The sequence below is a fragment of the Lycorma delicatula genome, chromosome 4, assembly GCF_047948215.1.
Source record: "Lycorma delicatula isolate Av1 chromosome 4, ASM4794821v1, whole genome shotgun sequence".
In the NCBI taxonomy this organism is placed as follows: Eukaryota; Metazoa; Arthropoda; class Insecta; order Hemiptera; family Fulgoridae; genus Lycorma; species Lycorma delicatula.
This window is the reverse complement of record NC_134458.1, coordinates 88,900,926-88,916,714: the sequence shown is the minus strand read 5'-3', so window position 1 is coordinate 88,916,714 and position 15,789 is coordinate 88,900,926. Positions and strand designations below refer to the sequence as shown.

General features: G+C 28.2%; 1 long non-coding RNA gene across 3 annotated transcripts in view; it reads left to right on the top strand.

Moving 5' to 3' along the window:
- LOC142323631 (uncharacterized) overlaps positions 1–11,755 on the top strand; it is a 31,447-nt gene extending 19,692 nt beyond the window's left edge. For 2 of the 3 annotated variants that reach the window (XR_012756138.1, XR_012756140.1), the window contains one exon: positions 2,682–2,867. This is a non-coding gene — a long non-coding RNA (uncharacterized LOC142323631). Of the gene's footprint in view, positions 1–2,681; positions 2,868–11,271 lie in introns of those variants that run through there. The other variant, XR_012756139.1, reaches the window with a different exon arrangement.
- Positions 11,756–15,789: the final 4,034 nt, after the last annotated feature.

The window sequence follows — 15,789 nt, the reverse complement described above, 5'->3', positions numbered from 1 at the left end:
CAAACGATGTTGACCCACAACGTCCTCTCCCAAGATGACCTTACAATCCCTCACAAGCTTTCTCATATCGGCAGTGCACAGATGGTAATCGATCTGGGTCGTACGGCCCCTGCTGCTGTAAGTGATCAGGTGACGGGGCTGTTTTCTGAAAAACGTGTTCAGTATCGCTAATTCATGAGCTTTGGCAAGTCGAAGTATCTCATTTCTGCAGCCATATCCATAACCACCATGCCATCTTTTATCGCCTTGATTTTGTGTGCCGACATGTCCGTTGAGATCCGCACCCAGAAACACCTTCTCGTTCTTCGGAGTTTCTTTAGGAAGTTCTCCAGATCAAGCCAAAAAGCCTCTTTTTCTGCTGCTGGACATCCTGTTTGAGGTGCATAGGCACTGATGATGTTCCAAATTTCCCTGTCGATCACCAACTTAATGCTCATCAGGCGGTCACTGACTTCTCCAATATCGACGATGTTGTTTTGTAGCTCTTGACAGAGTACGATGCCGACTCCATTTCCATGATTCTCGAGCCCGTGATAGTGTAGTTTAAATTTCTTTGTGTTCGTATCCAAAAAACGGGTCTTGTTTGCTTGGTTACGCCACTTTGTTTCTTGGACACACAGAACATCCAATCTCCGTCTCTTCATCACATCCTCCAGTTGGTAGCTCTTTCCGTTCGTGCTACCCACGTTCCATGAGCCAATGCACAAAATCCTGGGTCCAATTGAATGCTTCATTTTGCTCGCCACCGAAACGTCTCGAGCTCTGATCCGTCCACAAGTGGATGTCTCGGGATCACGAACCCGAAGGCTAGTGTTATTTATTTCAGCCATCATTTACATAAAGCATGAATCCATTCTTTTGAACCTGTCTGGATTTAAAAGATTTTGTTTGTTTGACGTCTTCATGTTGCCTATAATCAAATTCGATTATAGGCAACTCAAGGAAGTTTATTTTAGAATAAAATCTTATATTCTCAAGGTTGAGTAATTTCAGAAAATTCTCTGATAATTTTTTATTTTCAAATCTGTACACACACAAAATATATTTATTATTTTGTACAATAGTTTCAGGATAATGCTGTAATATTACGGAAAGGCCTTCAAGTGACTGGCCATCTGTGTTAATTTATAAATTTGCAGAGCATGCTCTTAGATTAATTTCAACAGTTGTCCTTTAGAATTTAGGCGTAAGGAAATTTTAGATGAGCTCAGACGAAATATATTGGTGAGAGCTTAGCTACTCAAGCAAATAATCAGGAGTCAGTTGGAAATGTTTGTCATTCCTTCATGACAGATGTAAAACCCAATCATCTTATTCAACTAAGGGGCTAATAAATGTCAAAGTTATAGATTCACAAAATTTAAATTGTGCAAGAGATTTGTCTACTTGATTCAGCAAACAGAATCACTAACTAAAATGTTTAATTCAGCACTAAAAATATAATTAACCAGCTTAACATAATTTTTTTAAAGATTTGATATCACTTATTGAATATGTTTTGAAGTAATATTTACATCTGGCTGCCATTAAGCTTCAAACAGTCTGATGGTCCTACTCTGCCCAGGGGAAGTTGGTACAGCTTGTGCAACAAATTGTGGGATCAATAATGTTTTCATTTAAATCAAAATTGCATTGACTTTGATGCATGTGCTAACATCATATATAGGGGAAATGGTGTATCAAAATCAGTCCTAAATGTTGCAGCAGTACTAACGAATTAAACATCCCAATTAGTACACTGAAACTAATACCTATAAACATTTGTTGTTGAGTAGATTTATGTTAACAAAAGCATGGAAATTAAAACTTTTGTGAAAGTCACTGAAATTATCCATTAATGTAATTTTTTCCATACTGTAAAATTTATTGAAATAAATTTAAACAATTTTCTATTTTTTGCACATATGTCTGAAAGAAAAATAAGTAGTTTAGGAAACAGGACACAGCATCAGAAACCAGAAGTAAAGGATTTTTACAAACATATATATTTTTCTTCAGTTACATAATTAAAATTTTCTCTTACATTTGTATAAAAATACTCATAAGAAATTTTCTTGAAAAATTAATTAAATAGAATTAACTTTTTGTTGTTTATGAGCTGGCTTTTACCTGACTGTTATACTGTGCTTTATTTAACTCAAAAATGAGCAATTATACCATATTTTTCTATACATACGAGGGCCATATAATGTTTAATGAAATAACTGGCAACAGCAACAAAACTATTTGATAGGATAGATTGAAATAGTCTGATGTTCAGGTTTGTACTCCCGAAATAGAAAATATCAGCTGCTCGAAAAGAATTTCCATTATTAAAATTTCTTTTGTTTATTTCAAAATAATATTAGCTCCACTTGAAATATGCAGTGTAAAAGAACAGCCCCAGCTGTGATAAGATTTTTATTTTTTGAAGATGTGTAAGTGGCTGAAATTCACTTACAGTTGTTAAAACAGTATGATAAAAAGTGTATTATCTGTGCAAATTTTTATAAGTGGGCGCAACTGTTAAAAACGCTAGAAAATAAAGTGAAACCCTTATAAGGAAATTTCCTGGTTCTTTCTCAACACTCAAAAGACATGGGAAGATATACAAAAGCTGGGTTGGAGAGTGTTGCGCTAAATCCACCTTGAGTCCTGATCTCACCATCAGATTTGTTTTTGTTTCGTTTTCTCTCAAACAGGTTTTATGTGATACCAAATTTGGCAACAATGAACAGTGGAAGAATGCGGCACACAAATGGCTCAGACAAGTTGAACAGTTCTTTACTGTTGGAATAAGAAAGATGGGAAAAGTGCCTATATGAAATGGGGAGTTATGTTAGAAAGTAAGATTATATTAATTGTCACTGAATAAATAATAATTTTTCTAGTTATTTCTCTCTTTAATTATTGAAAGATCCTTGAAGTAAAGTCTATAAGCTAACATACACAATTATTAATTACTGGTAATAGGGTATTTATTTTCTCCATTTCTACTGAGTGTAGATCACAGAATCAACATATACTAGGAAGTTAAAATTAGCTTCTATGGTAGAAAAACAGGAATATAGGAAGATAGTTAACAAAAAGAAATTGTAATTCTATTCATGTCTATGCATGCTGTGATTTAACATTTTAGCATATCCTGGGATTTTCCCATATTAAAAATAAATAATAAAGTATAATATTTTCCACCTTATATGATGTATTAAATTAGTTTGAATTAATAATTCATAAAGTACTTTTTCTCTATTACATGTATTTAATCACACACCAGTAATATTTAATAATACATAAAAGTCTTATTGTCTAAAATATTGATATGGTAAAAATATTTATCACTAAGTATTTTATCACAAAGTTTTTATCACTAAGTCAAAAAAATATTTTTGTTAAAAATAAATGAATATTTTTTTTACATAACTGAAGGATAACTCACCTAGTGTAACACATTTTACTTATATTAAAATTAAAAAAAAAACAAAACATTAATTAGAATTAATGGATATTGGAATAATGCCTTTAAGTTACTAAATTAATTCTTGCTCTAAAATAAAACACAAGAAGAAAAAATACTGATTTTTTTCAATTTGTCAAGAAGTTAAATGTGATTTTAACATTCAACATCACTTGTCAGGTATAAAGTTTAGATATTTAAATTACTTTTAATAATTTAAGATGAGATAAAATAGAATATTATGAGATATAAGTTATAATGCTTAACTTATAAAAAATAAATTGAAAGATGACCAACTTTGATGGTGTAAGCATGATAAAAAAAGATCCTGCATTTTAAAGACTACATCATATCTTAATACAAACAAACATCTTAGTCTATCCATTGTTGAGCAAGGAAGGAATTACTTATGAGTGACAACCTACATTAATGTTCAGCAATGTTTTAAAAGTGACCACTAATTGGAAGAAAGAATATCAAAAACAGGAATTTTAGTATCCGAGGACCAGCAGACATGATTTCAAGCATATAGGGAAAAGTAAACAATAATAATGTATTAAAATAATAATTAAAAAAATTACAAGTAAAGCAAATAATATAAATATATTATGTAAAGTAAGAATTATTTTATGACAAATTGAATCAAATTTATTAGATGTAGCATTTCAAAACTCACCTCATAATGCTTCTAGGTATTCTTGTGGTCATCTTCAGTGACTGTTGCTGTTGTTTTCACCCTGGTTTTATTGCTAGCAGTTTTTTTTTTATATAACATTTAAATATGTGTCTTCCTGACTCAAATAAAAACCACCACCACTGATGGCAGGGTGACAACAGCAGCATCAGTTTTACTGTAGACGTCTGAAAGAGTAACTGAAAGTGTTTTACTTGAATTGAATTTCAAAATGCTATATTAAATAAATCTGGTATAGTTTGGTGTTAAAAAATTCATAATCTTCATCACAGAATCTCATGGATAAAAACAGCAATAATTGTATGTAATAAAAATAACTTAATAATTTAAAAAAAATGAAATCAAAAAGCAAAGGACTAAAATTTATTTTTGTAAATATAAACATTTTAAGTCAATAAATAGTAGTGATTAAGCACTAGAAAAACTAGGACAAGAAAATACTGTAAAACATTTACCAGTAAAATATCAGAATAAAAAAAAACAATTCTAATAGTATATAAGCAGTTAGAGAGCACAATATACTATAATTTGAACCGACTATACTCAAATTCCTGAGCTACATATTAGTCAATATTACATAAATTATAAATGTAATATAATTTTTCCCATTTTATTATTACAACACAAAATGTTTTCAAAATATTCAGCATTATAAACATAATGTAAATACATGAATTAAAAACTATTTATTAGATTATATTACTTCACATAATAAATAAATGTTGAATTAAAATTAAAGTACACTAAGTGCCATTTAAGAAGTCAGTTTAAGGTGGAGCTACAGTCAGTGCAACACCGTTCATCAATCACTAATCAACCATTAGTAGCATTGTTAACAGTAATGTAATACCTGTAATGTGAAATGAGAAGCTTGTTTGAGGACAAACAGTATGTCTCTATCAATACACCACTGAAAAATGTCAAATGATTTTTTTTAATGAGTTGTATATGTAAAACTATTTACATATTTGGCTTCTACTCAATTTTAATCAAGATACTGATTCTAATGACAATAAACAAAGTCCAGTTACTTAAAAAAACAGTAAAAAGCTACTTAGATAAATGCTATTGCTTATATCCAGCAACTGTTATTAAAGCTCTGATCTTTATGAGCGACTGCATAATTGCAGACTGGATTTTGTTAAACCATATTACGGGAAAACCATAAAAACATGTCAAAAGTTCCCAACAAGATGCAGAAAGATTATTAAAAGGAATAGTAGTTAGATAGTATAACATAAAAATTTTAACAGTAATTACAAGGGTGGTTCAGAAAGTAACCTCCATTTGGCTATAAATAAAAAACTTGCATAGATAAAAATATTTTATTATATACAACTTAAAACTACAGCTTTTAACTGTTTTTCAACATCACCATTTATATTCAAGCATTTATCATAGTGTTTCACTAATTTACAAATACCTTCTTCATAAAACTCAGCTGTCAGGGTACCCAGCCAACTTTTAATGGCATTATGAAATTTGTCATTATCATCAAAGTGCTATGACACAAGTCTACTGTGAAACTATGAAGAAACTTAGGCAAATCATTCAGAGCAAACATCGCAGTAAGCTGTTATCTGGGTTATGTTTTTGCTTGACAATCTCGTCCTCACAGTGCACAAAGAACTGAAGAACTTCTGAATCAAGTTTCTTGATTCAAAAACTTCCGATTCAAGAATTTCTGAATATTTAACAGGACATTTTTTATCATACCCCTTACAGCCCAGATTTGTGCTGACTGATTTTTATCTCCTCACTAACATGAAGATAATAAAATATTTTTATATATGCAGGTTTTTTATTTATAGCCAAGTGGAGGTTACGTTTTGAACCACCCTTGTACTACAGCTCACAAAAATGAAATACTAGGCTAAAACCCAAACATACTGCAAGCTGGGGACTAGTTGACAAGGCTGATATGCAAATACCCCACTTTCTGAATCAATTAAGAAAATAACAAAAAAATTGTAAAAAAAGTCTTCTGGCATCTTATTGACATGGCTGTACTGAATTCTAATATTTTATTTAAAATGAAGTATAACAATTCATGTCTGCACCTAAATGGTTTAATTTTAGAGTAAATTTTCTATGCCATATTTATATGTACTGGTAGAAACTATATAAACTAACAAAGTGTGAGAAAATTAAATAAGCTTGCTCTACAACTGACCTGATTATTGGGTTAACATTTTCCTTCAACACAGTTGATGGGTCCAACTAGGATAAAAGCTTCAGAGGCAATGTTATGTACAAATTTATCTAAAAAAAATATCACAAAGAAAAGACAAAACATTGTAGGGTCTTGAATGTGATGTATTGTTATCTTAGAATTCTTGTTTCAAAAGATATACAATGATTAAGTAAAAATAATTAAATTACTGTTTAATTTTAAATAATAAAATAATATTTCAATTCATATTTTATTAATATTTAATCTTAATTTTAAATAATCATAACTTTTTTTTATTAGCCTAAGAGTTTTAAATAGAATAAAATATTCTTGTTATAACAATCTTTTCCTAATTTCTTTATTTCACCTTACTATACACCTGCATTCTGTTATTTTTTTCAATTATATTTTAATATAAAAAGAATAAGTTAAAACAAAAATTTATAAATAAAGAACAAGAGCTTCAACATAGTGAAAATATAAATTATGCAATTTATATAGTAAAAAAAGGGATCAATGTTACATAATGTATGGCAAATTAAATTAGAACTTCTATGCATTAAAAATGCAAACATCCAAGCACAGGAAGTAATTTATCAAAAATTTGTATCAGAACCTTTTTTATCAAGAAGTTTACAATTTCTATAGATATATTAAAATATAATTATAATTACTTATTTAAAACAATTTTTTTAACTACATGTGTACTGTAAAACAACCCACTATAAATGAAAAAAAAAAAAAAATGTAGACTAATTTTTACTTTTGAAAGGTATAGAAAATCAATTATTCTTTTAATGAGCATGTAACATCACTCATTTTTTACTTCTATAAAAATTATCATAACTAATCTTTTAAATATAAATATTATTAAAAAAAAAACAATTTGTTATTTTCAACAAAAAAAATTATTGTTATATGGATATGTAGTATATATATTTTTATTAAAAAAAAAAAAACTTTGTGAACTAAAGAGAGATCAAAATAACAGCCACAAACTCAAGCTGAGAGAGTTAGTTCAAGGACTCACACTTAGCATAGATATTCACCAGCATGTTATGAAATGGACACCTGCTTTAAAGGGTTTATATATATAAAGATTTAAAATTATCTATGATTACATAACATTATTCATACCAAATGTTATAATAAATTAAGAACAGGATAGGCAATGAACACAACTGATCTAAATTATTACTTGGCAGTTATTTCTTTTATAAAGATTTGATACAAAACAAATAACTTGATTTGGCATTTAGTTAAAAATTAATATAACTGTCACATACTGTAACGAGTCAAATAAAATACAACTACTTCTTTAGCACTTATTGGTATGACTGGTGTTGCAACACTGCACCTGCTTATCACTAGCTCCAAGGAAAAGATTTTTCTAAGCTGGCAACATGTGTAACAACAATAATGGTGATAATTATTTTTTTAGAATTTATTGCACAATATTTTCATTCTAATTTTAATAACACAAATACATTTTGGAAATAATACATTTTGGAATAATATATATACATATGTGTGAATGTATAATAAAAAAACAAGATTAAATAACAAAATCAATATAAAAAGAACTGTGATCACAACCTGTATGAGTGCATATATTTTATACTTGGTAAAATAAATGTGATGGAAACTACATTAAAAAAATAACTAACATTGTTTATAAATAACAGTGAGTATGATGATGATAATAATAATAACCAAGAGTTAAGTGAAATTATTAAAAAAAATTATTTGTAAATACAACTGGATACTAGTTACTTTCTAGTATGTATCAATGCATGTTAATGTAATGCCAGCTACATTAATACCATTCAAAGTTGCATAATTAAACCACCAAATACAATTTAAAAACCAGGAACACTGTGGTAGTTTCACATGTGTTTTTATTATTGAATCACAGATTGTAATATCATAGCTGAACAGCAGTCATACTGAAATTTCAGCAACAACTTAAGACATCAGTTATATAAAATATAAGAAGTCTTGAACTAAGTACATTTAATTTTGTGTTTACAGCTTCCCTATAAAAGACAATAATTTTTTACAGAAATAAATATATACATGAAAAATATTTAAAACCTTTTTTTATAATTCTTTTTACAAATACAAATAAAACAACCTATCAATATAGCGACTTACAAACTAATTTTCATTAACACAATACCTTCTTTCTAGATTTTGTTTTGTAACTAGAAATCCTTACTTACAAATATGTGTTACATAAAAGGGGAAATAAATTGTAGAAGAAAACGGAAGAAGAATTCTTATTTTAATTACAATAATAATGCATCTTGTTTGATTTTTTATAGCATAGACAATGCAGATATTCTAACTGAACTAGAAATTACTTTAACAGATGAAAGAATTGTGAATAACACTGAAACTTTTAAAAATATCTTACTTTTTCAACCAAATGCAAAAAGAAAATAAGATTACATAAAATAATGCATGTTTTACTGCTTGCCTGATTACATCTTGAATTAAAAAGAATAGTTCATTGAATGAACCCTTAAAAAATCTTAAGTATAAGAAAAAATTGTTTTGGATCAATTATTAACAATTTAATTTCATGAAAAAAATAAAACTACTACTATTACGCTAAAAAAAAACTACTCAACATTAGATGAACTCAGAACTGCCTTCTAAAAAAATTAATTACAGTGATAAATCCTCTATGTGATCTAAGAAACCTTATCCGAATCAGTTTCTTAAATGAGATATTTTAAAAATATTAGAAAATAAACAATAAAAAGACTAGACAGTTTCTGGAGCATTTAGTCGCGCTAACAGTGATCTATCAGAAATTGCCCTTGTTCCGGCAATGTTTTCATAAATTTTCTACATGATTAAAATCCCTTCAGGTAAAATGATTAAGTTATTATACTAAATATGTATGGAACAGTAGCAATTCCTGAATATCAAGATTATATTCAATATGCCCATGTGTGCACTTACATTTAGAATGGACTTGCTCTAGTTTAGGATATATCAGGGAGAAACATAAAACAGTGATGTCATATGAAGGTAGCATAATGAGACAGCAGCTAGAGTTCCTAGATTGTGATATTATCATACACTGAGCTTTCAGTAGCCACTCATTTAGTGAACGTAAGAACAGGTACTAATTTAGAAGTGTTCTATGACCTAGTCAATATCTACATTCAACATAATATTAAGTATTTAAACTAATTCAGGAGCAACCAAAAGAATAAAGCCTAAGGACAAAGCAATAAAAGACTTAATGAAAAGAATGAGAAGCAACAGATGGGAAAAAAATTGAAGTCAATTGCAGGAACATAATAAAGATAGAAAACTCTTATAACTTAGAGCAGAAGGGAGCAGATATCCATCATACTATCTACAGAACGTAAATACCACATTTATTCATTTCATTACGAATATTTATTATAAATAAATAAATAAATATATATATATATATATATATATATATACACACACTTTTTTATGGAAAATTATGTTTTCACTGTGCCAGTATAGCTCAAAACACATGAAACATTCCACATATGCAACTGTTTCTGGTTTATAGAATGTATTTGCAGTTTTAATTAAATTAAAATTATTAGACTGCAGAAGATCACACTGATATGTATAAATACAGAGCAGTTTATTCAATCAAATATAACCACTTTTTACATTTAAAAAAAAGAAAAAAATGTGACAGCTTATTACAAATAAAACATATTTATATATATTTTAATTTTTAACCACATAAAAAATACTATAAAATTAATTTACAAAAAGTTTTACAACACAAAACAAATAATTATATAAAGATTACATAATACAAACTGTAATAATGTATGTTTATAAATACAGATGCTACATAAATTTCCATACAAATCTTGTCTTACAAATGAATTAATATAAAAATAAAAAAAATATACAAAATTAAAAATACAACCAATGTATTAAAAAAATAAATAAATAAAAATAATAATAACAGTATAGTCTAAAACCAATCTGAAATACAATAAATCCATACCATTAAAAAGTGGAATGTATTTGAATAAAAATAACCATTATTCCATTTAACAGCAGTGATACACATTAATAGTTAAAGAAAAGACAAATGCCTTTTTAATGGCCTGAACTGTACTTCTAGTATTTGGAGAGTAGCAAGAGAGCATAAAAACACCTGAGTGAGCATACTAGCATAAGGTGGAGGGGAGAGAGAGAGAGAGAAAGAGAGAGAATGAATATCAGCAGTTTTGTAAGTTCTGGTTCACTTACAAACCTTGTTGTGATTTCTAGTTTGTTATAACCCCGATATGAATGGGGTTGTCCCCAAAGCATCTCGTGGTGGGATCATAATAAACTAGAACTATTTAAAACAAAACAAATTGATAATTCATTAAACAATTGTTTCATAAAAGAGACAATGGTGTTTTGCAAATGAGAACCTAATGAACACTATTAGAACATAGTGATCTATATCACTAGGGGCAGTCCAGGTAAAAGCAAATCCTAACTTATCAGTTTTACAAGTTTTTAGAGAGTTAATTACATTATGTAATTTAAACATTCTTACATAATGTAATAAATAAAGATTTTATAGTAACTGGTCAATGAACTGTAATTAACATATATCGTTGGTGACATTATTACTACTTTCTGATTTTATTTACAAGGTGTTATGAGAAGTTATAGCTAGTATCAAAAAAGGTAATTGCCAATAATAAATCTGTATATATTATATATATACAGCAGCTTCAGCTGATTCATTATGCAGCTATCTGCAAATTTATCATATTTTTTTAGATTGTAATGACTAAAACTTAAAAAAGTCCTGCTACTAACTTGTGATTTCACAAGCATCAATGCTACTAAAATTCACCATGAATTGTATGAATCTATGAGTCTAAGTGATGAGAAAAGAGAAGGCAGGTGATGGTAAGTGTTTAATGAAATCTGTTAAGACATTCTTGATTTCAGGAGAAGGAAGGATTAACCTAGTGTTCAGATGATGAATCGACAAGGTAACATTGCTAAACATGTGAATGAAAACATCATCAAAACGAATACTTGCAGAAGTAGTGTACTTGCCATGGAATATCCAGACATTTTACTGTTGTTATGGGAAATTCAGCCACCATAAACTATGTGCAAGATGGATCCCAGTGTTTATTGATATTTATAAAAGTTAAAGGGTGGCATGTGTATGCATATTATTTTTGGACTGCTACAAAATACAGCAGGAAGAAATGTCTAGTTCTGACATTTGTGGGAGTGGATGTGTTTGACAATGCTTTAGTTCAATAAGTTAATTGTTGTGGTACTTCTGTTACCAATTATAGTAAAAATGGTTGCACACTTTGTTTTATTATGTTCTGAAAGCAGTGATTATCGTTTTATATAAATAATTAATTATTTTACTGAAATTAATCTTTTTAAGATTCATATTATTCCTCTGTATTGTTAAAAATTATATTAAAATAAATCACCTAGTAGAGAATATTGAGAGCTTACCTTAATAGTACACAATAATGAGATATCTTACCTTAATTTTTTTCATAAAAGTACTTTCACAGGATCCTACATCCTCAATTTCAGAAATATATTACATATATTTATATATGTCAATTTTTCTTATATATTTATTTTTATGTCATCTTTATTAATTTCTAAATTTGTGTTAACATCAGAAATAGAATGCTTATTGTTTATTAGATGATGCACTATATTAGATAAACCTAATTTATTATTTTTGTAATTTCTATAACGTTCAAGAAATGTAGTTTTAAAAATCAGTTTGTTTTTCCCATATAAATTGAACATTTCCTATATTATATAATAAATTAAAAAATACGACATAAAATTAAATATATAAGAAAATATTAGACATAAAAACAAAGAAAATTTCAATTTGATAAACCATCAGACAGTGTTTGAGGGAGACAGTCTTATGAAAACTGCAACAGATTGCAGCACTAGCATAAATTAATACACAATTTTCATTATATTAGTATTTTTATTTTTATATTTTTGTCATGCAATAACAAAATTATTTCACTCATGACTGAGGATGTGGGATCCCATGAAAGTACTTTCATGAAAAAAATTAAGGTAGATAAGTCTTATCTCAATATTCCTACTACGTGGTTTATTTTAATAGAATTTAAATATAAATAGGTTATTATCTATTAATTTTAAAAGTTTTTGATGATAATATCAGTGTACTTAATACTAAGAAAAATGAACAAAAGATCCCAAAGGTCAATTAGGAAAAACTATAGATAATAATTCTATTTTTATGCAGTACAGTGATGGGGACTAGGAGGGTGGGCAGAGGATATTAGCATCATATTAATTAACCTTGAGACAAGCATGAAACGGATAGGAAATTAAATAAATTTATTAATAACTGATATGAATGCAGTTAAATATGAAAATGTTTTAAAAGCCATTAATTAATATCTGTGAAGAAAATCTGAAAAACCAAACAATTAAAATAAATAAATGTATCTGAAAGTAATAAGGAACTGTTAAAAATAAAGAAAGAGAATGGATTCTTAAAAGTACTATATAAAAATTTGAATAGTAAAAGTAAATACAACAAAATGAAATGAAATTGTAAACCATACAGAATACGAGTCTCACAGATATCATTTCTTCCACTCAAAAAATGAAAATTTCTGAAATATAAATAAATCTGTTTTTAAAAAAATGATAATAATATCAAAAAAGGTAAAACAATGCATTTTTATTATCAAAATCTGTTATTAATTTAGAATTTTGTTTAAAAAAAATACATGTTAAATATATGTAATGGACAATAGATATACAATAATAAATAATGATTAAGTGTTTCATATAATAAGCAAAAAATTGTTAAAGAACACTTATCAGACCGATTTCATTTATATGTAATACATATCACATTTACAGAAATAATATAATTCTTATGATTATTCATTGTTTAATAAATGAAATCAGGCCAGTAAGAGTTTATTATTTTTTTAAGATTAATCATACTGCGTCTGCTCAAACTGTGGTTGCACTCAACACTTGGGAACAGGTAACATGTGATATTTTGTTGATGTAAGAGAAAGTGGATCCTGAATCATTTGCAACGACTGAAACTACTCAAAAAAACGAAGTAAGAAGACAGTAATAAAAAAACTTTTTACTGCGTCAATTCAATGATTTTTTTTGTTATTCCAGAAAGTCAGAAAACCAAAGAAGATGAAGTTCAAAAATACCCTCAGTTTATGGATGATTAAGGAAGTAGTGAAGAATTAGTCTAAAACTTATTTAGTGACTCTAAAAAAAACTATTTAAAGCTAGGATTTTGGAACTATAATGTGTATAATTTGATGATTAATTTAGCTACTAATGAATCTGATATTATTCAGCATTTGGATATTTTATGCACGTGGCATAACCAGATTATAGGGAAGAGCTTTTATAAACTTTGTTTTCCCATTGATTTGAAGTCATAAGTTTGTCTTCTTTTCAGAAGTAAAGTACTGGTAGGCCAGCAGTTTTATAATGATATTTTTAAAGAAAATCAATATAGCTGTTATTGAGGTTGTTGAGTTTGACCCAGTGATGGATTTTAATAAGATAAAAAAAATAATGAGTTGTTGTTCATTTAAGTTAGAATTAAATTATACTTGTTTCAATAATGTACATATTAAAATTATAATTCAGAGGGATGAATTTTAACTGTTAAATTCTACTGAAGGTGATTTAATGTGGGGAAATTGTTTGTACAGCGGAAATAGAAATTTTTGCCGCAATACCTCTTCATTTGTCACTTTATCCACCCATCTGATTTTTAACATTCTCCTATAGCACCACATTTCTAAAGCTTCTAATCTTTTCTTCTCAGATACACCGATTGTCCAAGTTTCACTTCCATATAAAGCGACACTCCAAACATACACTTTCAAAAATCTTTTCCTGACATTTAAATTAATTTTTGATATAAACAAATTATATTTCTTACTGAAGGCTCGTTTAGCTTGTGCTATTCTGCATTTTATATCGCTCCTGCTTCGTCCATCTTTAGTAATTCTACTTCCCAAATAACAAAATTCTTCTACCTTCACAATCTTTTCTCCTCCTATTTTCACATTCAGTGGTCCATCTTTGTTATCTCTACTACACAAAACAAAAGTAATGAATTTTGTTTTGTTCTTGTTTATTTTCCATCTAGATCCATTATTTATTAAATAATTTTAATAAGATTTTGGAAGATGAAATGATAATTGAAAAAATGGGGTAAAGTTAAGTTGAAAATTATTTTTAAAAAATAAGGCGACTCATATGATCTTTTGAATTATCAAGGAATTTATTTAATTAATATAATGATTAAGATGTTTATGCAGATCATGTAATAGGCTAAGTAGGTCAAGGTAAATGAGTTACTTATTACCTGAGGAGCAAATTTGATATCAGGTAGGATGCAGGTAGATATGCAGTATTTACTTTATCAGTGGCAGTTAATATTCAGCTGAGATTAAAGTGAAGAAAAGTATGCTACTTTTACTGATTTTCACAACGAATTTGATTTGTTTATTTCATTTGGAAAGGTTTGAAAGGAATTAAATTCAACTGGGTTGGTTCAAAATCAGTAAGGTGTGTATGAAAACTATATTCTTTCATGGTTGTTGAAGGAGATTTGATTTCAAGTGAAATCAAAGTGTGCCCTGGAGTTCTGTAGGAGAAATATTGAACCCTTTATTATTTGCACATTTACAGCATATATGGAGTGTTTTGAATAAAATGCTGCTAGAGGTAATAGTACAAACTTACTTAAAGAGTTAATGGACCTATTTTATGCAGATAACTTGGTACTATTGGCTTGGTCCTGGACAGATTATTAGCATAAATTACAACTATTGAGAAAGTACAGTGATGATAATTTATTAGAGGTTAATATTTCCAAGACTAATTCTAATTGATTAATTAGTTGATTATTAATTTAATTTCTATTTTTTAGTTAATGTCTAATTTATTAATTGCTCCATTTCAGAAAGAGAAACTTAGTAAGCTCAGGATTTTTATAATAATGAAAGTAGATTTTCTATTATCATTTTTCATAATCTGAATATAATTTTCCCATCACCTGGGAAATATGGGAAAGAGGTTAATAATTGGCTTGTTGGGCCATGATGACAATACATGAATAAGAAAAATAAGTGTGGGACAGCCTGAGACTTGGAACAGTAAATTCCATTTGTTAGATGCTCTAAGGTAAGTCAGGTATCTGGAAATGATAAAATAACATTTAATTGGGTAGACTCCGTTAAAAACATGTTGAACCAAGTAGGAGCCACTGATGTACGGAACTTACAAAGTCCTGTTATTGTAAGGAAGCAATTTCAAGACTTAATAATATGGTTAATAGCTCCTCAGTCAAAGAAGATATTAATAGAATTATGAGTACTAACTATAAATCACTGTATACCTTTATTTGTGACAATTTAAAGTAATTAATGGTATTTC